The sequence below is a fragment of the Cetorhinus maximus genome, chromosome 16, assembly GCF_964194155.1.
Source record: "Cetorhinus maximus chromosome 16, sCetMax3.hap1.1, whole genome shotgun sequence".
NCBI lineage: Eukaryota > Metazoa > Chordata > Chondrichthyes > Lamniformes > Cetorhinidae > Cetorhinus > Cetorhinus maximus.
The window spans coordinates 18,320,028-18,343,381 of NC_135894.1; the positions used below are offsets into that span (position 1 = coordinate 18,320,028).

The following is a 23,354-nucleotide window of genomic DNA, read 5'->3' on the forward strand; positions in this document are numbered from 1 at the left end:
CACAGACTGGTAATGGAGAAATGGAACTTATGGAAGAAAAAATTCCTGGACCTGATGCTTTCTATCCCAGGGTGTTAAAAATAAGTAGGCATGGAAATTTTGGGTGTGTTGTCATGATTTCCAAAGTGCTCTAGGATCAGAAATTGTGCTTTTGGATTTGAAAATTACAAAAATCACTCCATTATTTAAGAAGGAAGGGAGAAACCAGGTAGCTACAGATCTGACAATTTACCATTAATTGTGGGGGAGTTACTGCAATCTATCGTCAGAGACTGAGTGACTGAGCACTTGAACAAATGTGAGCTGACCAAAGAGCGACAGTCTGGATTTGTGACTGGTGGGTTGTGTTTGACTATAGTTGAATTTTTTGAGATCGCTTACTTGGCTGGGGGAGTGACTATGGATGTGGTCTACATGGATTTTCAGAAGGCATTTTGATAAGGTTCTGCACAACAGATATCAAATGATATCACATTGAATTTTCTGACATGGGTCAATAATTGATTGAGAGGTAGAAGACACAGTGCATGAATAAATTGTTCATTCTCTGGTGAGATGGGGCAAGTAGTTTTCCCCAGGAACCTGTACTGCGGCATCAACTTTTCAGCTATATGTATTTCTGACTTGGATGAAGAAATAGAGATTTTATCAAATTTGAAGATGACACTTAAGTTGGGTGGCAATGTAAATTGGGTGGATAGGAGCAGGAAGGTGTAAAAGGATGTAGACAAATTAATTGAGTGGCAAAACAATTACAGATGCAATTAAGTGTAGAGAAGTATGAGGTTTTCCTTTAGATCCAAAAAGAGAAATCAGTATATTCTTTGTAAGAGACATTATGGAGGACCAAAGGAATTTAGGTGATCATGTACACAAATCACTGAAAATTTAGTGTACATTAGCCTTTTTGATTACTTTTCTAAATAATGGGATTTTTGTCTTTATCTTGAGGGGATCGTAATTCAAAAGTACGGAAGTTGTGCTTCAGCTGTATATAGCCTTGATCAGACCCCATCTGGAATGTTGCATTCAATTTTGGTTACCCAACCTCAAAAGATATATTGGCCTCAGAAGGGATGCAGCATGGATTCACCAGAATCATATCAAGGCTAAATTATGAGGAGAGATTGACCTGCTGCCACGGGTGAGATTTCGTGCAAGGGTCCAAGTCATTACTCCAGAGACTTGAGCACAGTATCTAGGCTGACACTTCAGTGCAGCACCTTCACTGGTAGAGGTGCCACCTTTTAGGATGAAGATCCTATGGTTGTGTGAAATTTTGTTCTTAAAGTTGGCTTGTACTCCCTTGAATTTAGATGGTTGAAGGTAACCTAATCATGGTTATTAAAATGATTAAGGGATTTGACTGAGTAGCTACAAAAAACTATTTCCTTTGGTAGAAAATCCAGAACAAGGGACACCATTTCAAAATTAGAGCTAGACCATTTTAGGAGTGAATTTAGGAAGCAACTTTTCATAGGGTAGTGGAAATCTGGAATCATCTCAAAAAGGTTATGGATACTGGATTAATTGAAATTTTCAAGACTTAAGATGACTAAGTTTTGGTAATGGCATCAAGGGATATAGATAAATCATGACAAAATTTGAGCTGAGGTACACATCATCATGAATTTATTGGTTGGCAGAGCAAGCTCTGAGTTACCTATTCCTGTTTCTAAGTATATCTGGCCTTGTTTTACTGCCTGTTTACTTGGTCTGCCTTTCTAAGAAAACAAAGGACACCTCTGTAAGATACATAATATCCATTTCAGATCTCCAGAATACTGTTGTAACACCCTTGAGTGACATTTGCATATAGTTTAAATATTTGACACTACTGCCACACTTTTAAATATGAAACACTCAGGCTGCTTGTGGGAATGAATTGTACAGCTGTGTGCAAGAGAATATCTAAGGGAAGATTGTCATGTTCCTTATTTTTGAAGCTTTATAATTTCTCTGCGCACCTAGAAATCTACAGGTTTTATTGCATCACATGTTAATCTGTAACTATCTCCAGTTGGAACATCATTTCTGAATCACAAATTGCATTGTTGTGTAAAATTGCAAGATATACAGGTTATCAAAGTTGTGCTAGCCACTTGAGTCAATGAAACTTTTCAGTTCCAGGTGAGAACAGGGAGCGGCACCAATACAGCCATCAATGTACTGTAAAAAGAGACGTGGGAGAGGGCCTAAGTAGGACTGAAACCGCATACCTAAAAATGACATGTCAACCTGGTGAAGCTACAACACAGGACTACTTGCATGCCAAACAGCATAAGCAACAAGCGATAGAGTGAAGCAATTCCACAACCAACAGATCAGATCTAAGCTCTGCAGTCCTGCCACATCCAGTCATGAATGGTGGTGGACAATTAAACAACTCACTGGAGTAGGAGGCTCCACAAATATCCCCATCCTCAATGATGGGGGAACCCAGCACAGCAGTGCAAAAGGTAAGTTTTTAAGCATTTGCAACAATCTTCAGCCAGAAGTGCCAAGTGGATGATCCATCTCGGCCTCCTCCGGAGATCCCCAACATCACAGATACCAGTCTTTAGACAGTTCGAATCACTCCACGTGATATCAAGAAACGGCTGAAGGCACTGGAGACTGCAGAAACTATGGGTTCTGACAACATTCTGGCAATTGTACTGAAAACTTGTGCTCTAAAACTTGCCGTGCCCCTAGCCAAGCTGTTCCAGTACAGCTACAACACTGGCATTTACCCGGCAATGTGGAAAATTGCCCAGGTTGTCCTGTATACAAAGCAGGACAAATACGACCCAGCCAATTACTGCCCCATCAGTTCACTCTCTATCAGTAAAGTGATGGAAGGGGTCATCAACAGCGCTGTCAAGCGGCACTTGCTTAGCAATAACCTGCTCACTGATGCTCAGTTTGGGTTCTGCCAGGGCCACTCAGCTCCGGACCATATTGCAGCCTTGGTTCAAACATAGACAAAAGAGCCGAACTCCAGAGGTGAGGTGAGAGTCACTACCCTTGTTGTTAAGGCCGTATTTGACTGAGTGTGGCATCAAGAAGCCCTAGCAAAATTAGAGCCAATGGGAATCGGGGAAAACTCTCCAATGGTTGGAGTCATACCTAGCACAAAGGAAAAGATGGTTGTGGTTGTTGGAGGTCAATCATCTCAGTTCCAGGACATCACTGTCGGAGGTCAATGTAGTGTCCTAGGCCCAATCATTTTCAGCTGCTTCATCAATGACCTTCCTTCCATCATAAGGTCAGAAGTGGGGATGTTCGTTGATTGTGTAATGTTCAGCACCATTCGCGACTCCTCAGACTGAAGCAGTCCATGTCCAAACGCAGCAAGACCTTGACAATATCCGGGCTTGAGCTGCCAAATGGCAAGTTGTGTCGCAAGTGCCAGGCAATGACTATCTCCAACAACAGAGAATCTAACCATCACCCCTTGACATTCAATGGCATGTAAAATCGCTGAATCCCCCACTATCAACATCCTGGGTGTTACTATTGACCAGAAACTAAATTGGACCAGCCATATAAATACTGTGGCTACAAAAGCAGGTCACAGGCTAGGAATTCTGCAGTGAGCAACTCTCCTCCTGACTCCCCAAAGCCTGTCCACCATCTACAAGACAAGACAAGAGTGTGATGGAATACACTCCACTTGTCTGGATGAGTGCAGCTCCAACATCACTCAAGAAGCTGGACTCCATCTAGCACAAAGCTGCCCTCATTGTTGGCACCCCAGCCACAAACATTCACTTCATCCACCACTGATGCACAGTGGGCAGCAGTGTGTACCATCCCCAAGATGCACTGCAGCAATTGACCCAAGCTTCCTTGGACAGCATCTTACAAACCCACGACCTCTACCATCTAGAAGGACAAGGGCAGCAGACACATGGAACACCACCACCCGGAAGTTCCCCTCTAAGCCACTCGCCATCCTGACATGGAAATATATTGCATTCCTTCACTGTCACTGGGTCAAGAAGGCAGCTCACCATCGCCTTCTCAGCGGTAATTAGGGATGAACAATAAATGCTGGCCTAGCCAGCGACGTCCACATCCCATGAATTAATTTTTTTTTTTAAATGCTGTCTGGCCTGCTGAGTACTTCCAGCATTTTGTTTTTATTTGGATCCTAGCTATGCCTGCCTTTTTGTGCGATATGTTTGGCATAAACAATAGATTGAATTGTGAATAAAATCTTCTGTGGTTCTGTTTCAGAATGGGACAGGAAGGAAGTGACTGGCTACAAATCATAAAATAATGATCCTCCCCTCACTTGCAGCAGATTTGTGTACATGAAAGACTTTTTTTTTAATCCAAGTACCTTCTCAAGCAGCTTACTCAAATGATAGCTTAAAATATCAGGATCTTGCATTTGAATAAAATATTCAGAATCATGATGTCATCACATAAATTATTATGATGTTGCAAAATCTAGTAGATTCATGCAGCTAAATTGAACCTACTCTGTCAAGGTGCCAGTACAAATCTGCTCTCCAAGCCCAAAGTAATTTCTCCGTTATAATAAAAGCAAAAGACTGCAGATGCTGGAGATCTGAAATAAAAATAACCTCCTGGAAAAACTCAACAGGTCTGGCAGCATCTGTGGAGAGAGAAGCAGTTAACATTTCAAGTCCAATGTGACCTCTCCGGAAATGGAGAGGAGAAATATGATGCGCTTTATGCTGTTGAAAAAGAGCAAAGGGGTTAGGTAGAGCAAAAGAGAAGGTCAGTGATTGGTATTTAATCTCCCCGCCCGCTAACCAAAGATATGGGCCAAAAGGCAAAGTGAGTGGTAATGGTTATAGTAAAAAAACAAAATTTAAGTCCGGAATAAGTGTTAATAGCAGAATAAAGGTCAGCACAGTCTGAAAGCAAAAACAAAATTACAGGCTGACAGTTTGTCAAAAATAAATCAAAATGGAGGACAGAGTTCATGGTCTGAACTCTGTTGAGCCCAGAAGGCTATCAAGTGCCTAAGCGGAAGATAAAGTGCTGTTCCCCAGCTTGCGCTGGATTTCACTGGGACATTGCGGCAGGCCAAGGACAGAAATGAGAGCAAGATAGTGAACTAAAATGGCAAGTGACCAGAAGGTCAGGGTCACTCAGTCACATGCTAGTAAAGAAACTGAAGCCTTAGTCTTCAAAATGTGTTATACTTTCATGTTACAAAGAACAGTAAACTTTTAGAATTTAGTTAATCTTACAAAAGAATTTAAATTGCAGAAAAATTTCTTATAACTCAATTTGCAGCACTCCTGATTTCCTGATTATTGATTTTAATGGCTGGGAAATCTGTGTTACAGATCAGAGGCTGACCTCAGTGCAGATTGTAGAATCAGGTACGAAGTAATGCTCAGTTTTGGAGCTTATTCGTGTTTCTCCCGTTCACCCTTGTTTTTCCCCCCTTTTCACCCTAAATTGAAGGAAAACTGGAACTGTCAATTTAAATGGAGTTCCCCTATTGACGTTAAGTTCACTCCAATGATGGCATGACTTGAAACTATGGGTATGTCTTCCAAACTGATTTGGAGACATAAGAAAGAAGAGAAAACTTTCAAGTGGATTCATAAATACGATTTGCTCAAAACTTTCAACTAATTCTAGAAGAAGAGCTTTCAGTTATATAACACTATTCATGTTCTTGGGACATCCCAAAGACCTTTGCAACCATTGAAGTGCTCTGAAGTGTAGTCACTGTTATAATGTAGAGAATCTTGGTGGCCAATTTAATGTACAGCAAGGTCTCGCACACAGCAGTGAGATAAATGACCAGATAACCTGATTTTTCTTTTTTTAGTTTGAGATTTTTTGACCAGAACATCAGGAGAACTTCCCCAACCTTTCTTAAGATACTGCCAAGGGATCTTTTACATCCACCCACAAAACAACAACTTCAATGCAGAACTCCTTAAGTACTAGCCTAGGTTGTGTGCTAAAATCCCAAGTGGGACTTGAACCTGCAACTTTTGACTCTGAGGCAAGAGTGCTGTTACTGAACCAAGGCACTAAATGAAGTTGTTATTCCTTAAGTTGCATTTAGCTTAATTCCTTTATTTTGTCATGTTCCCAAGTTCTTTCTGCATAGGAGACCTGTTCACAACTATCCCTTTAGCTAGCTTTTGCTAACATTGGTTGGTGAGGTTCAGAGTAAAGTAATTTTTGGTTCAGCTTGTCTCCAATTCCTCACCTCTTCCCAAATGCATCAGTGAAATAGAAAACTGAATTGCACAAAATCTGCAGAGAATCTCTGGCACAACTTACAACACCTTGTGCCACCAGCTCACTGGTTAGGTTGTAATATAATGCATGATCTCTAATAGTTCATTCATTAAGAAATTGGACAGACTTGTCAATATGAAGTCAATGGAAATGAAAAGCGGTCGGGTTGTATAATGGTAAGTAAATCCATTACTGCCTGCTTTGAGCCCTACCAAATTTGAATTTCACTCCTCCCACATCTCCTTAGCTGTTTGCAGATAACACAGTAGGGAGTAAAAGCTCCCTTCTGGCCTAGGGAGCTACTTGTAGAGTCTAATGGTTCGGACTACCCAAATCCATTTTTTAATGGGTGCAGGAGAAGAGGCAGGGTTGATCCAGTTTTGAGATAAAGGTATTGTCAAATTAATAGAATCTCTTCACTTATGCGTGTTGTCTCAGTGGACTTATAATGTTGCTTCTTGAATGCAACATTTCTTGATTTCAAAAGGTACATGCAACAGTGTCCAATTCCCAAAATTTTAGCATCAATTGTTTGATATATCACTTTAACATGTCACAGTTCAGCAAAAGCTAATCCATTTGTACCATGTCACAACAAGGCTGCTATGACCTTTTTGCTTTACTCTGTTTCTGTATACTGTTAAGCAGTTTATTTTTGAACATCTTAAGGTTGCTTTTAAGTAAAATGCGAGAAAACTTCTGTAATATGTCAAGTTAAGCGAAAAATCTCTTCTTAAATTTAAACCACTTTTGCAATCTTGTGTGATGCATTTGTAAGCATCAATTATCCTATATATCCTAATATTTTGAATATGTTGCAGTTTTTCTTGTGATCCAGAGAAGAAAATCTAATAGGCTCAGTCTTCAGTGTAGCTGTTACTTTAATCAGCATGATTAAAGCATCTCTATGTATGAATAAATATATAGTTTGCTTAGTCCATTGTTTCAGATGAATTTCTGTGAGCACTCGAGCTTTCTATTTTAAGATAGCTTATTTCTCTTCCCAGCTGTGCATAGTTTGATGTATGCTCACATATTATACATAAATGACAATATAAGCATATGCCCTTGCATAGAATAGCCAAACATTATTGTCCAAACAGCCATCGCTTATGTATCTCAATGCTTCATGAAAAATGGAGTACTTCATAGTTCAATTACTACTTTTGACAATTTTTATAGCCATTTTGTTAACAGCAATATCTACAGACAGTAAGATGAATGAGCAGTTGATTTTTTTCATTGTGGGTCAAGAGGAATGCTTTTTGAATCAAGCAACTGTATTGTTAGCATCTGCTGGACAAGAGCTTGGCCTTGCACAGTAAGGGCAATGCCTATGACAATCAGCAAAGTATCTAAATTATTCGCTCAAGCCCTTGAGGGCTTTAACTCAGTCTTCTGACTTTAGTTGTTACTTTACAGATTGCCTCAAAACATATGCTATAGTTTCCTGATTTCAAATAATGCAAATATGTAATAAATGAAACTGTAGTTTGGGGCTATGTTAAAACACTGTTCTTTGGTAAGCAGGACTCCTGGGTGGGCAATTTTCAATGTTTTCTGCAGTTTTGTCATTAGTTTGGTTCCACAGGCTTCATTTTCAATCTGTAATCGTATAATGCTAAAATGGTTTGTTAATTGTATTTTTAGTCTCAGCACTTCATTTATATGAAAAGTACAACAAACTATAATGAGCTGTACACTATATTCGCGTGCTTAGTTCTTCATTCTTTGCACCTCCACCCATGACAGGTCATTCTAGTGGGAGGAGGCATCGTAGAACTTGATGCAATTTTCCACACCCCATCCTCCAAGCCAAAATTTATTAGCGCAAGTGAAGTAGGAAATTCATTGTCATGAGCCTGTGTGCTTGTATATGGTAGAAGACAAATAACAAACCTTGAACTGGGAGCCACATGATCCTGTCAAAACCTTATGATTATCCATAAATGTGAGCCCCAATGCATTGAAAATTTAATCAACGCTATTCAGAAAAATTGCCAAGATCCCATCCCATAGATTTTTTTAAAAAGCAACATTGCATATTCACAAAAAAGACACCAACTGTGCACAAAAATGAAGACTTCCCCATGAATGACTAAACAGAAAACTGTTGTGAAAAAACATCTAAAGCTGTTTAGAGTCCGAACTGTGATGCTGAATATGGAGATTTCTTGCCAACAACAAGTAGTGAAAGAAGAATCACTTCTGCCCAAGAGTGCTTTAGAGGATTCATACCCCATGAGATGGGCAGTAATGGATAGGAAAGAGAAGTGGCTCAAACATTTCCTGTAACTACTTAGTTTGACTTAACCCTTGCCTGTTTAATGTGCCATGATGTTTTGTACTGGAAGTGCAAGGTTGAAATGGCGCAATGTTGTCTACGTATCATCTAGGATCTGGGTGAACAGGGTTAGCAACTGTTTCTTTAACCAACCAGATAGAAGGATTGCGAAATGTATAGCACAAAGAGATATGGGAGGATTAAATTGAGAAGAAAAGGAAAAATTATCAAAATGATTTACTTTTCAAATCCTTCAACAACAGTTGAAAAACCTGAAGGAATGAGACTCCACATTAGTGCTATTGCTGAACAGGGAGACATGCTATTGAAGCTTTTCGTCTTGCACTCATCAGGACTGATACAAGAATAACAAATTTCATAGGGAGCAGCAATTTACTTTGCGCGAGCAAAGAGTATAACTTGTTGCTCCCCTTGAAATTTGGCACTCTTGCGTCCGTCATGATGCATGCCAGACGAAAGGCTTCGATAACTTGTCTCTTTCAGCAATGCTCAAGTTCCCTACTAATGAGCGACATTTGTAATACTTAATTTTCAATACCCGAGATTGACTATCAGTAATTAATGTGTCACATCGTTAAAAGGGTCTTACTTGAAATGACAAGACTTGACTTTATGACAAGTTTACTTCATATCTACAGTGCAGTACAAGAACTTAATACCACTCAATTCTTTTAGGTTGGGGAGGGGGGGCAGGGGCCAGTCAAGCGAGGTGCTTTCGCAAAGTAGGGTATAAGTCTCTGACTACAACTTCTCAATTGATTTTTTGCATTTGATGGAATATCTGTCTGTGCCTGAACCTGCTGTGGCATTTGGGCTTAAATAATGCGGAGTACCATTAATCCTACCATTATTCTAACTGCAATCGTTGGGCCAATATTTTAAGTGTAAAGTCTGTCAAATTTTTTCACCATTGTAGTTTCATTTCTCCTCTTCTCTTCTCTACCACTACCATCAAAAATCACATCAGCTCACCTCTTTGTGCTGAAGGATTTTGTTCAATAAAATCCTTCTTACGCTTGTGAGATTGCCTTAGTTGGTACACCTGAGTGGGTTCAATCCCTGGTACAGCACATGTGGAGCATTTTAATGAAGTTGTTTGGGGGGTTAGTGACAATTTTAAATTGACTCCTCCTGGTCACCAAGTGTGGAAAGTGCTCAGGGGAAATGTTTGTGGTGTTTTGGAGTATGAAATACTTTGCTGCAAAGGAGTAGTTCAGGCGCAAACAATTGTATCTCTTAAAAGAAAGAATGGGCTCCAAATGGCCACTTCTTGTGACAAATCTCCCAGCTGAAACTTCAATGTAATACACAGGGCATGCTACTTTTTTTGGAGATAGTTATTTGGGTGAAACATTACAGACCCCTTCGCCCATTCCAGTGATACAGGTATCTCTTTGTTTACAACGCCATTTGAAGAAAACAGTGAAGTTCCTCTGGAGTTCTGCCTCGACCCTTTACTGTTTGTGTAAAGTTTTTCTACATTAGATTACTCAAGTCACTGACATTCAAAGTAATTCAATGTATGTTATGTGCTTTGAGGTGTAATGAGATACTTTAGAAATGGAAGTCCTTCCTTCAGTCCTACCACATGGATAATGTATATATGAGCAGTCTTGTGTAGTTGGATCTAAATATTGACATCACTAAGTTATAGAAGCACGATAAATATTTGTCATTCAGCAGGACAAACTTGGGCAATATAAATAGAACACAGGTCTTTGGCACCATAATAACCAGGATGTCTTTGTACTGATATAAAAGCAAAATACTGCGGATGCTGGGAATCTGAAACAAAAATAGAAAATGCTGATAAAACTCAGCAGGCCTGACAGCATCTGTGGAGAGAAATAGAGTTAACATTTCGAGTCCGTATGACCTATGCTCTGAAGAAGGGTCATATGGACTCAGTGTCAACTATTTCTCTCTCCACAGATGCTGTCAGACCTGCTGAGTTTTTCCAGCATTTTCTGTTTTTGTTTTGTCTTTGTACCGATATCCTTTGCCAAGTCCAGTGCCTTCAGCTGTTTCTTAGTCGTGTGGAGTGAATTGATTTGGCTCTCAACTCAAATCTGTGAAAATGGGGACCTGAGGCAGAGACCAAAAAGAATCATCCACTTGGCACTTCTGGCTGAAGTTGATTGCTAAGACTTCAGTTTTGTCTTTTGTACTGCTGTCCTGGGCTCTGCCATCATTTATTTGATAGGGGATGTTCACAAAACTACTACTTCCTGTTAATTGTTCATCAGTATGACTCGATGTGGCAGGGCTGCAGAGGTTTAACTTGATTTGTAGTTGCAGGATCACCATTTGTCTGTAATATGCTGTTTTTGCTGTTTACATGCGTGTTCTAGTTCTCCAAGTTAAGACTTTGCTTTCAGGCGTGCCTGGTTCTTCTCCCAGTGTACTCTTCTACCCTCCTCATTTGAACCAGGTTTCTTTATCTGGATCGATGTGATGACAGTATTGTTAGGAGTGACCACCACACAGGATACCCTCCCAAGTTGTGTGGCACTACCACCTTGTTAAATGGGATAGATTCAGAACAGATCTAGCAGCTCAAAATGGGCATCCATAAGGTGCTGTGAGCCATCAGCAAGAAAGCAGAAAGGCTTGCATTTATCTAGCGCCTTTCATAAGACGCAAGACCATAAGACGTAGGAGCAGAAATTAGGCCATTCGGTCCATCAAGTCTGCTCCGCCATTCAATCATAACTGATAAGTTTCTCAACCCCATTCTCTCACCTTCTCCCCGTAACCTTTGATCCCCTTACCAATCAAAAACCTATCTATCTCGGTCTTAAATACACTCAATGACCTGGCCTCCACAGCCTTCTGTGGCAATGAATTCCATAGATTCACCACTCTCTGGCTAAACAAGTTTCTCCTCATCTCTGTTCTAAAAGGTCTTCCCTTTACTCTGAGGCTGTGCCCTCAGGTCCTAGTCTCTCCTACTAATGGAAACATCTTCCCCATGTCCACTCTATTCAGGCCTTTCAGTATTCTGTAAGTTTCAATCAGATCCCCCCCTCATCCTTCTAAACTCCATCGAGTATAGACCCAGAGCCCTCAAACGTTCCTCATACGTTAAGCCTTTCATTCCTGGGATCATTCTCGTGAACCTCCCCTGGACCCTCTCCAGGGCCAGTACATCCTTCCTGAGATACAGGGCCCAAAATTGCTCACAATATTCTAAATGTCCCCACTGGACATCCCAAAGTGCCTTAAGAGTCAGTTAAGTACTTTTGTTTTTCAGTGTAGTCACTGTTATAACAGCAGAATCGTTTTCCACCATGATCTAACCTCATAGCCTGGCATATCCCTCACCAGATGACCAACCTGGGCTCAAAGAAGAGTGCAGGAGAGTATGCCAGGAACAGCATCAAGCATACGTAAAAATGAGGTATCAACCTAGTGAAGCTAAGACCTAGGACTGCATGTAGCATGGTATAAACTATGCAAAGCAATTCTACAACCAACAGATCACATCAAAGCTTGAAAACCCTGCCACATCCAGTTGTGAATGGTGATGGACAATTAACAACTGATGAGGGAGGTAGCTCCATGAACATTCCCATTCTCATTGGTGTCCATCACGTCAGTACAAACACGAGGCTTAAATATCTTCAAGCTGAAGCACTGAGTGAGTGATTCATCCCTACCTCCTTCTGAAACTCCCACCATCCTCAAAGCCAGTCTTCATCTAATTAGACTCACTTGAATCTAGAACTGCTGAGTACATGGAATAAAGGCAGGCCAGAGGCCCTGACAACATCCTGGCTGTGCTGGAGGTTTATGCTCCAGAACTGGCCATGTCTCTAGCCAGTATATTCTAGTACAGCTGCAGGACTGGCACCAACATGATGACAAAGTGAAAATAGCACAAGAACAAAAGCAGGACAAATCCAATCCAGCCAGTTATCACCCTAATCAGATCCAATAATCGGCAAAGTGATGGAAGGTGTCATCAACAGCACTATCAAGCAATACTTACACACCACTAACCTGCTTACCAGTCCTCGGTTTGGGTTCCGCTAGGAACACTAGGCTCCAGACCTCATTACCACCTGAGTCCAAATGCGTTGAATTTCAGAGGTCAAGCACAAGTGACTGCCTTTGACATCAGGGCAGTAATTACCTGAGTGTAGCAGCAAGGAGTACTAGTAAAATTAAAAGTAATTGGGAATCGGATGGTGGAGGGAAACTTTCCACTGGCTGCAATCATGGTTAGCACAAAGGAAGACGGTTATGGTTGTTGACGGATGGGATATTTACTGCAGGAATTCCAAAGGATTGTGCTGGCTTGTTCTTCATCTTCATGCTTTGTGCTTTCTTTTTGTTCTCCTGCCTTCCACTTAATCACAGATCTCTCCTTTTGTTTTGTTTTTTTAGCACCCTTGCACCACCAAAACATTTTCTTCTGTACTTGGTTAAAACCTGTTGCATTGAGTTTTTCTCTCTCTCCACAGGTGTTGCCTGACCTCCTGAATACTTCCAGAAGTGGCAAAAGCAACTTATCGGATAGTCTCCATCTTTGTGACGAGGAAGTCTGTGAGCTCTTCACACTTGACAGAGGTGAGAGTGCAGGGGACAGGCATTTAAGCTGGTTCGCAGTAGAGAAAATAAGCCAGTGATATCTTTTGCATTCCAGTCTGATCCTGGAATAATGAGCAGTTTTGACAGACGAGCAGAAACCAATAGTGCTTCATGTAGCACAGTCAAATCTGCTGGTGAACAACTAAACCAGTTGCCCACCAAATCCATTCAAAACTGCATCCCTTGGACTTAAGGCAACAGAGATGTGGGCTGTATCAGGGGTATGGCCAGAATGTGTGAGAGTAATTATTTCAATGGGAACTAGGGCATCAAAGATTGATGTGATGGATTGGTTGAACAGATCATTGGCTGCAGAATGTCATGGTGAAAGGAGGGTCAATGAGTAGACAGTTCAGAATTTGAGAGTGCAGTAGTAAGTAAATTGGAAGTATTTTCCAGGGGTGCACACTGAAGGAAACAGGATTGGGAGGGCGAAGGGAAATATGGGTGGAGAGTGATACAGGGAAATGATCAAAGATGGCCTTATCCACGATTGATACGATGGGAGTAGTGGGGCCATGTGAGATGGCAAGATCAATGAAGTAGGGGGGGGGGGGGGGTGGTGGTAATGATATGAACCGGTGTGTTTATATGCTGATGAATCAGCTCAAGATGGTGTGGGGGGCGGGGGGGGGTGGGGGTGCTGGTGGTTAGGACACTGCACTGAGGAACCTCTGGGGCTGAGAATCTTGGCCGCCAACAACCAAAACATTTTCTTTTGTGTTGGGTATGATTACAGTCAGAGGAGAGCTTTCCTCCTGATTTCCATTGGCTTAAATTTGCTAGGGCTCTTTGATACCCCACTCGGTCAGCCTTTGATGTTGAGTGTAGTCGATCTCACCTTACCATTTGGCTATGTTTGGACCATGGCTATAAATGATGGGCCCAAACTGAGCATCAGTGAGCAGGTTATTGATGAGTAAGTGCCACTTGATTAGTACTGTCAACTAAACCTTCATCAGTCTATGCTCAATCAGCAAGGTGATGGGAGTGGTAAGGAATTTGTCCTAAAAACAGAAAAAGATGGAAAAACTCAGCAGGTCTGGCAGCATCTGTTGAACGAGAAACAGTTTAACATTTTGAGTCCATATGATTCTTCATCAGAGCTGAAGAGAAGTAGAAATGTGATGGAATTTGTATTGTTTAAGAGGGGGTGGAGCAGATGGAGCAAAATAGAAGGTCAAGGATAGGTGGGAGCTAAGGAGAAATTTAACAAAGATGTCATGGACACAAGACAAAGGGAGTGTTAAAGACTAAAGAATGTGCTGATAGTGGCATAAAGGTAAGATAGAAGAACAAAGGTCACGTTCTGAAAGCAAAACATAAAAACAAGTGACAGATGCCCTTGGTCGGGGGTGGGGGTGGTTGCTGAAAAAGAATAATGAAAATGTTTTAAAATTGAATAAATAAATAAAAATAAATTGGATTGAAAAGGGGGTAAAGATGGAGAAGAGAGTTCATGGTCTGAAGTTGTTGAACTTGAAGTTAGGTCTGGAAGGCTGTAAAGTGCCTAATCCAAAGATGAGGTGCTGTTTCTCCAGTTTGTGTTGGGCTTCACTGGAACATTGTGGCGAGCCAAAGATGGACATGTGGGCATGAGAGCAAGATGGTGTGTTGAAATGGCAAGCAACAGGTCTGGGTCATGCTTGAGGACACAGCAAAGGTGTTCCACAAAGTGGTCACCCAGCGTGCGTTTAGTCTCCCCAATGCAGAGGAGACTGCTTTGGGAGCAGTGACTGCAGTAGACCAAATTGCAGGAGGTGCAAGTGAAGCACTGTTTCACCTGAAAGGAGTGTTTGGGGCCTTGGACGGTTAGGAGGTAAAGAGGCAGGTGCTGCACCTTCTGCAATTGCATGGGGAGGGGATGAGGTGTTGGAGTAATGGAGGAGTGGACGAGAGTGTCACAGAGAGTCATATGGACTCAATGTTAACTCTGTTTCTCTCTCCATAGATGCTGCCAGATCTGCTGAGTTTTTCCAGCTTTTTCTGTTTTTATTTCAGATTTCCAGCTTCAGCAGTATTTTTGCTTTTATCTATGGAATTTGTCCTGCTTTTTGTGGACCGGCATATCCTGGGCAATTTTCTACATTGTCTGGTGGAAGCCAGAAGCTGTACTGGAACAACTTGGCTAGGGGCACAGCTAGTCTAGAGCACAAGTCTTCAGCGCTGCAGTCAGGATTTTGTCAGAGCCAAAAGCCCATCTGTGCACCTATCCAGTGCACTCAGCTTTTTCTTGATATCATGTCAACTGAGTCAAATTGGTTGAAAATAAAGGGGACCAATATTTTCTCTAAAGCCCATGCATCCACACACAACTTGGATTGTACCGTCCAGGAAACAAACAGGCTGCAGAGCCATCTTAGAAAGGGGCTAAACAGCAAAGAGAAATTGGGGGCAACATTAGTGGGGATCTCCATGGGAGATCAAAATGGATCAGTTGCAAATATTTCAGCCTTTTCTTTAACATTTGTACTGGGGTCCCCATCAGACGATGGGGATGTTCGTGGGGTAGCCGCCTCCCTTAGTTTTTTTACTTGCTCGCCATCATAGATGACTGGATATGGCAAGACTGCAGAGCTTTGATCTGATCCATTGGTTGTGGGATTTCTTAGCATGGCCTCTAGCATGCTAAACAGCAGAAACAGCATACATGTAGTCCTGTATTGCTTTACAAGACCCGTCAACCAGTGTTGGGTTGCGTGGTTTGATGGTTGAGGTAGAGGGAAGGATACTGTCGGCCATGAACTTCAAGATCATGGTGGAATGCAATTCTGCTGCTGATGACCAGAGCACCTCATTGATGCCCAGATTTGGATCTGTTCTGAATCTATCCCATTTAACACTGGTAATACCACACAACACGATGGAGGGCAGCCTCAGTGTGAAGACAGGACTGTCTCCACAAGGATTGTGCAGTGATCATTCCTACCAATACCACCATGGACAGATGAATAGGTAACAGGTAGGTTGGTGAGTGCAACATCACGTAGGTTTCCCATACCACCTGCTGGAGGCCCAGTCTAGTCCTGTGTCTTTGGGGCTCAGTCAGTTGAAGTGCTACTAAGCCACCTTAGGTGATGGACATTGATGTCCCCCATCCAGAGTATATTCTGTACTCTTGTGTTCCAGTGCTTCTTCAAAGTGTGCAATATGGAGGAGTTCTGATTCATCAGCTAATGGAGATCAATAGATGGTAATCAACAAGATGTTTCCTTGGCCATGTTTAACCTGATGTCATGAAACTTCGTGGGCTCTCAGTCAATGCTGAGAACTTACAGGGCCAGTCCTCCCAATTATATACCACTGTGCCACCACACCTGTGGTTCTGTCATGACAGTGGACAGGGTGTACCTGGGGATGGTTATAGTCTGGAATGTTGGCTGAAGGGTATGGTTCTGTGAATGTTGCAGTACAAAGGGTTAACAGATGGGATATGCTAATATATGACACAGGTGCTGATGTACTACTGACTTCAATCAGTCATGTATTAGATACGAGAGAGGTTGGAATCATGCTTAGGAGCAACGTGCCTACTCTGTAGCTTGCTTGGGTGTAGTGCTAATAAATAAGTGTTAAGCAGATAACATTGTATGTCTACAGTGTATCTAAGAACCAAGTTCCACACCTCAAGTTCAAGGTAGAAGGACCCATCTCGGAACATGTTGGCAGCCATGGAGACATCAATGTTAAAGACACATTGGTGTTATCAAAGTAAGCATAGAGCGAAGAAACCTTCGAAAGCAGCTGGTTAAAAATTCAACAGATTAAGGAGGCACACAGGAGAGAGGTAATGATGACCATACCTGGTGAGCAGTCCCTGCCCTTGCCTTGCCCATTTGACTGCCTTGACCATAAGACATAGGAGCAAAAGTAGGCCATTCGGCCCATCGAGTCTGTTCTGCCATTCAGTGAGATCATGGCTGATCTGATAATCCTCAACTCCACTTTCCTGCCTTTTCCCCATAGTCCTTGATTCCCTTACTGATTAAAGATCTATCGACTTCAACCTTGAGTATACTTAATGACACAGCCTCTACAGCCCTCTGCGGTAAAGAATTCCACAGATTCACCACCCTCTGAGAGAAAACACCTCCTCATCTCTATCTTAAATGGGCATCCCCTTACTCTAAGATTATGCCCTCTGGTCCTAGACTCTCCCAGAAGGGGAAACAGCCTCTCAGCATCCACCCTGTCAAGCCCCCTAAAAATCTTTTATATGTTTCAGTAAGGTCGCCTCTCATTCTCCTAAAATCCAACGAGTACAGGCCCAACCTACTCAACCTCTCCTCATAAGAAAATCCCTCCATACCCGGGATCAACCTAGTGAACCTTCTTTGAACGGCCTCCAATGCCAGTATATCTTCTCTTAGATAAGAGGACCAAAACTGTTCACAGTATTCTAGGTGTGGTCTAACTAGTGCCTTGTATAGTTTTAGCAAGACTTCCCTATTTTTATACTCCATTCCCTTTGAAATAAAGGCCAACATTCTATTTGCCTTACCTATTATCTGCTGAACTTGTATGCTAGTTTTTTGTGATCCTTGAATGAGGACCCCAGATTCCCCTGTGCCGCAGCTTTCTGCAATCTTTCTCCATTTAAATAATATTCAGCTCCTCTATTCTTCCTGCCAAAGTGCATAACCTCACGTTTTCCCACATTATATTCCATTCGCCAAGTTTTTGCCCACTCACTTAACCTGTCTGTATCCCTCGGTGAACTCCTTGTGTTATCCTCACCACTTGCCTTCCCACCTATTTTTGTCATCTGAAAACTTGGCAATAGTGCATTCATTTCCCTCATCTGAGTCATTAATATATATTGTAAATAATTGTGGCCCTAGCACTGATCTCTGTGGCACTCCACTTGTTGCAGTTGCCATTGTGAAAATGCCTGCCTTATCCCAACTCTGTCTTCTGTTAGTTAGCCAATCCTCTATCCATGCTAATATACTACCCCTAACACGATGGGCTCTTTTTTTTTTAAGTAGTCTTATGTGCGGTACCTTATCGAATGCATTTTGGAAATCCAAATATATTACATCTACTATGTTCCCCTTTATCTATCCTGCTTGTTACCTCCTCAAAGAATTCTAATAAATTTTTCAGGCATGATTTCCCCTTCATGAAGCCATCTGACTCTGCTTGATTATGGGAAAGCAGTGGGAGTTATGGAAATGCCATTTTCTCCAGTACTGAGCAGCCTCAGGCCTTCATGAAAAGGAGCCAAAGCTTCAAGTTAGTTCCTTTCTTTATACAGTAGGTCCAGTAGCAGACTGTCCTCCTAAAGCAGGGTGTACTGGGGTCCACCACAGACTTTTGAGTCCATTCTTAAAGCCTTTGACACCTATTTACCCCGAAGAAAAATGTATTGAATGAGTACATTTAATCAGCGTGCGCAACGATCTGGGGAATCGATTGAATTATTCCGAAATGACCTATATTGCCCAGCTAGTTCTTGCAGGTACGGGGTACTGAAGGACAAGCAAATTCGTGATCTCATAGTCATGGGTGTCCGAGATGAAGAACTCTCCAACTTTCTGCAGACCAAAGATGATCTTTTTGTATCGAGCTGTCCAGTATGCAAAGCAGAGCAGAGCGTTTAATCAGGCTATAATTCGGGGTGACTGAGGCTTCACGTGACTCCGTAGATTGAGTAGGTCCACAGGCAGTGGCCCCACCCTTAAAGCCCACCAAACCAAGGGAAATGGCAGGAAACTCCATGCCAGCAGCCATTTTAGGATGCTTGCTTTGTGGCACGAAAACCCAGCATAGACTCTGAAACTGCGGGGGGTGTGGAATGCTTCCAGTGTGGCAAAACTGAACATTTCAAGTGTATCTGCAGATCCAATCATTTTAATCAAAGTCAAAGACCGAAAAACATTTATGAATCATTCCTTCAAAGAAATGGAAAATCCAGAAAAAGATGAAATTAGAGTTCCATGGGGAAGTAGATGGTCTTAATCCAGACTACTGGTGATTTACATTCTAAATTCAAGGCTTTGATACTACTTCTAAAATTGATACTGGAGCTGCTGTTAACACATTAGCAGATGATCTCAACTGCTTCAGCCAATGACCCTTCATTCATCAGGCATCAAGTTACAAGGTCCAAATGGCATAGACCTTCCAATCAAAGGCAGGATTAATGCTCCTCTTAGCTACAAGGGGTGACAGATTATTGATTCTCTGTTCTTCACAAACAACATACATCTCTATTGAGTTACGATGTTGGCATACCTCTAGGAATCCTAGAAAAAACAGATGATGCTCATCATTTGAACGACTTAGTCTTGCATGCAACAATCTTCAACTTTTTATTTATAATCAGTAGAAATTCAGCATTCAGAAGCTGAGGAAGTTTATACGCTCGGTAGTAAGTTCCTTTCTTTCAGAGACACCATCCACTAGACCCGGGGCAGACGTGGAAGTTATGAATCTCTGTTCTTCATAAAGTAAGACTAGAGGTGGTGGATACAGAAGACACTGCTATAGATGGTGACCATCCCCAGGAAGACCTGCTGGACCTGAATTGGCTCTTCCTAGAGAGTGATGAGGAAGAATCCCTTGCAGTACTGAGTGACCTCTTGGTGTTGAGGTCCTAGAGAATGATTCATCTTTCCCATTGATGGATGCACCTTATGAAGCCTCTGTCTTTTTTTGAAGAATCTGCTGTGCTTTTAGTGGCTGAGCAGCTTTCAGATCTTAGTTCTGCTAAACCAGGGCACATGGGAAGCAACATGCCATTTGGGACTCTAGATCGTGTCTACAAATAGAACTATCTACCCCAACTCTCCTCTCAACTATCAGATTGCCCCAAAATCACTCACCATTCTTGCTACCAGCACTGATTCCTCCATGGGTAGCCACTCCCATTTTCCAATGCTTTGTAAGTCACTCATGGTTATCTTCTTTGGTATTGCCTTTTTATGAACTCACTGGTACCTAAACAAACTGAACAAATCCAGCTCCACAAATGATCCCCTTTCTACTCTCACACCCCCAGTATCCTTTACCAGTTTTGTTACATCTAGCAACCTATGGGATAATCACCTTCTGGAATGCCTGCTCCAGAAAACTATTTCCCTCCATGAATATTGTGGAATATGTCCAGTTTACTCAAGCTGCACAACTTTCTGCTTGGGAAGTACAAACCTTGTACACTTCCTACATATGTATTCAGCCTACGTGGCACGAGAGTCCAGACAGGTTTACATCACGTATGCCACGAACATCACTTCAGACTTTGATGCTATCATACCTATATATTTAACCCAACAGATAATTGACTTGTAAAAAGATTGTTTATTTAATTATTTCAATTTACCCACTCTTGGTTTGAACATCTTTGCTCTACCCCATGAAGCTATTACGTTATTTTGAAAAAATTGTAAATTAAATTTGGTGAATAATCTCTTGAAAAATACTTGGCTCTTTCTTGACACTGCTGCTCCTTTTTTTTCTTTTGGTGGATGAGAAAGCTATTCATAAAGAATTGCTGGGACTTGTAGTATGAAGAAGGCTGAAACTCCTAAGCAGTGATGACACTGTATGCAAAATCCCAATCTGCAACTCTGTGCATCATGTTCAGTAAATCCAAGTGTTAGGGTATACGCCCACCATTCATCAACTCTGAACTGAAATTTGAACTGGTGTTCTCTGGATTGTTGGTTACAGAAATAGCATTTGGGATCATGAGCTCCACCTCCTGAGCATCAATGGCAACTTTGGGGAGGAGACTCTAGCGGAATTGTCCTGGACTCACTGGATCATTGCTGCCAAACATCAAGGGGAGAACGGTGAGCACAAAGCACCCTTTAACCTTGGGAGCATGTACCAAGGTTGACCAGGATGTTTGTGCCATATTGGCACTGGCAGAGGCAAGCATAACTCAGTGACTGATGTGTCTGAAGTGTGGGGGAAAAACCAGGAGGTCAAACCACTGAGCCAGGAAGTTGAATGGTGGCTTCAATTTTTACTTTTTTTTGTCTCTGGGAGGTGGGGGGTGGGGGGGAGAGGGGAGGACTGTTTACTGAGTGGGGGAGATGGGCTGATGTGTGTGGCGGGAGGAGAGAGAGAGTGAGGCTTTACTGAGTCTCCACCAGGGAAAATGGAGAGTTTGGATGAAATTTATGCAAGTACATAACACACAATGTATTAAAACACTTTCATATTTATGATATTGTATATTGATCTTTAATGTGTAACATTTAATAATCATATACCTAATGTTACTATACTTTTGTTGGTGTCTGGATCATACTAATTTTCAAGTGTTAAAATGGGGTCACATTGGAAAATAGTTTGGGAAGCACTGGTCTAGTAGAGCTTTGGATTACTGGTCCAGAACCTGACTGTTACATTCTGTACCAAACCCAAATTGAGTATCCGGAGTGAATGGTTTATCCATTGTGATTATCTAGAACATTGGTGAGTTGCTAATCTTTGCATTAATAAACTGAATAAATGCGTTTTTTTGGAATGTAATGCTGATATTGTTTGTATTCAAGAAAACCATTTTATAAGTGTGTGCTAGAAGGATTGCATAAGTTATTACTTACTGCACTGTTTATGACACAGTCGATGGTAAAGGCGGAGTTGTTCGAATCCCAGAGGGAAACTCGAAACAACTGTCATAACCCATTTTTGCAATTTGTATGTTTGGAGATGCAGGCTTTGAATTCAGTAGTAATAAGACCACCAAGTCTCAAGAGGTTTTTTATAAAAGTAAATTAAACATTTATTAATACAAAGATTTGTAAGCACATTCATATGTCTACAAAATTACTACTATAATAACTACAAAAATCGCTTAATTAATTTGACACTCAGTTAGACTCCCAGTAAGGCAACAATAAAACACACATTTAAACAGACTCTGGCAAAGCACACCCTGGACAGTCGCATTCCAAATGAGTTTCTTTCAGCTCTGGGTTCTTGCAGACAGACTTGAGGTTTACAGGCTGGAGACTTTAGATCTTAGAATCCGTCCTCCTTTTACCAATAGGCTTCTCTTCCTTTATACATATTTTCCTCTGAATGCAAATTCTCATTGTCACAAGATTTTTTTAACTTTAAATCTTCTAACAGTAAAACACTTTTATAATACCCACTTTACTGGCAAGCTTTTCAAAAAAAAACACTTTCTGAGCTTCACCCGGTTAGGTGTAATATTTCACGTGCTCTTTCGAATGGTCTATTTAAAAATGCAAATTGTCCCCTTTATACCACACCTCTATTTCCCGATGTTTATCTAATTACCATTTCAAACATACTTCTCTTCTATACATCAAAGCTTCAAGACCAGCTGGCTTTAATCCAATTTACGCACACACACCATTAGACTCTATTTTAAAATAATTTCCAATAACATTATAGACTTTATTATATCTTATTGACAACTGCTAAAGGAAAATATGACTTTTCAGAATTCAGGGATTTTGTCAAACATGAAGCTTGCATGACATTTGTGTTAATATCAGCAATACTAAAGATTATGAACCTTATTAAATTTACCTCATCAGTAGCAAGGACTTTGTTTCTCAAAGAATTTTAATTCATCAAGTAATTGAGATTAATATACTGATATGAACTTTATCAATCATGTTGCTTAATATTTGTATTTGTTCAATTCTTTGCTTCATATTTCAGACTCAAGCAACTAATATTTTTATATTTATTAATTTAGCTTGGTCTATGTGTGGTATAAATTATTTTCAACATATGCCATTGTAGATCATGACCACGTTTAATCCAGTAAGCAGATTGTTCCATTGTTGATCTTTGGGGTTATACAACTGTGCAAGGGCGATTATTGAAAAGATGTAGACTTCTTGTAACGATATTTTACAAGTTCTGACTGATGTTTATTCATCTGAGACCACTCACTGAGAATCTTGGGGACCTTTAAACACTTAGCAGAGTACGGAAGCCAGTGCTGTGAAAAGAGGGTGTGTCTCTTGTGCAGATCTCTTGGTTGCTCTCTGGAAGGATTCCTACATGCAGGGTGTTCTGCAAGATCCTCCATCAAAAGTCGGCACTTTTTCAACATATGCAGGTAAATGGGTAGCTTTTGTTCCAATCAGAGTCGGACACGGATTCTGACTGAGCAGAAGTTGGACCTATCATTTCTCTCTTTTTAACTTTTACTTCCTCTTATAGTCCTTTTCTTAACTTTTTCATCACTCCAATCTTAACTCTTGTGCTGTATTAGGTTCCTCCATTGAGCTGTCTA

At 41.3% G+C, this 23,354-nt stretch overlaps 1 long non-coding RNA gene across 1 annotated transcript in view; it reads left to right on the forward strand.

Moving 5' to 3' along the window:
- Window positions 1-23,354, forward strand: part of LOC144691393 (uncharacterized) — a 64,608-nt gene that overhangs the window by 35,034 nt on the left and 6,220 nt on the right. Inside the window, exon 2 of the long non-coding RNA XR_013579127.1 lies at window positions 12,997-13,102. This is a non-coding gene — a long non-coding RNA (uncharacterized LOC144691393). The remainder of the gene's footprint in view (window positions 1-12,996; window positions 13,103-23,354) is intronic.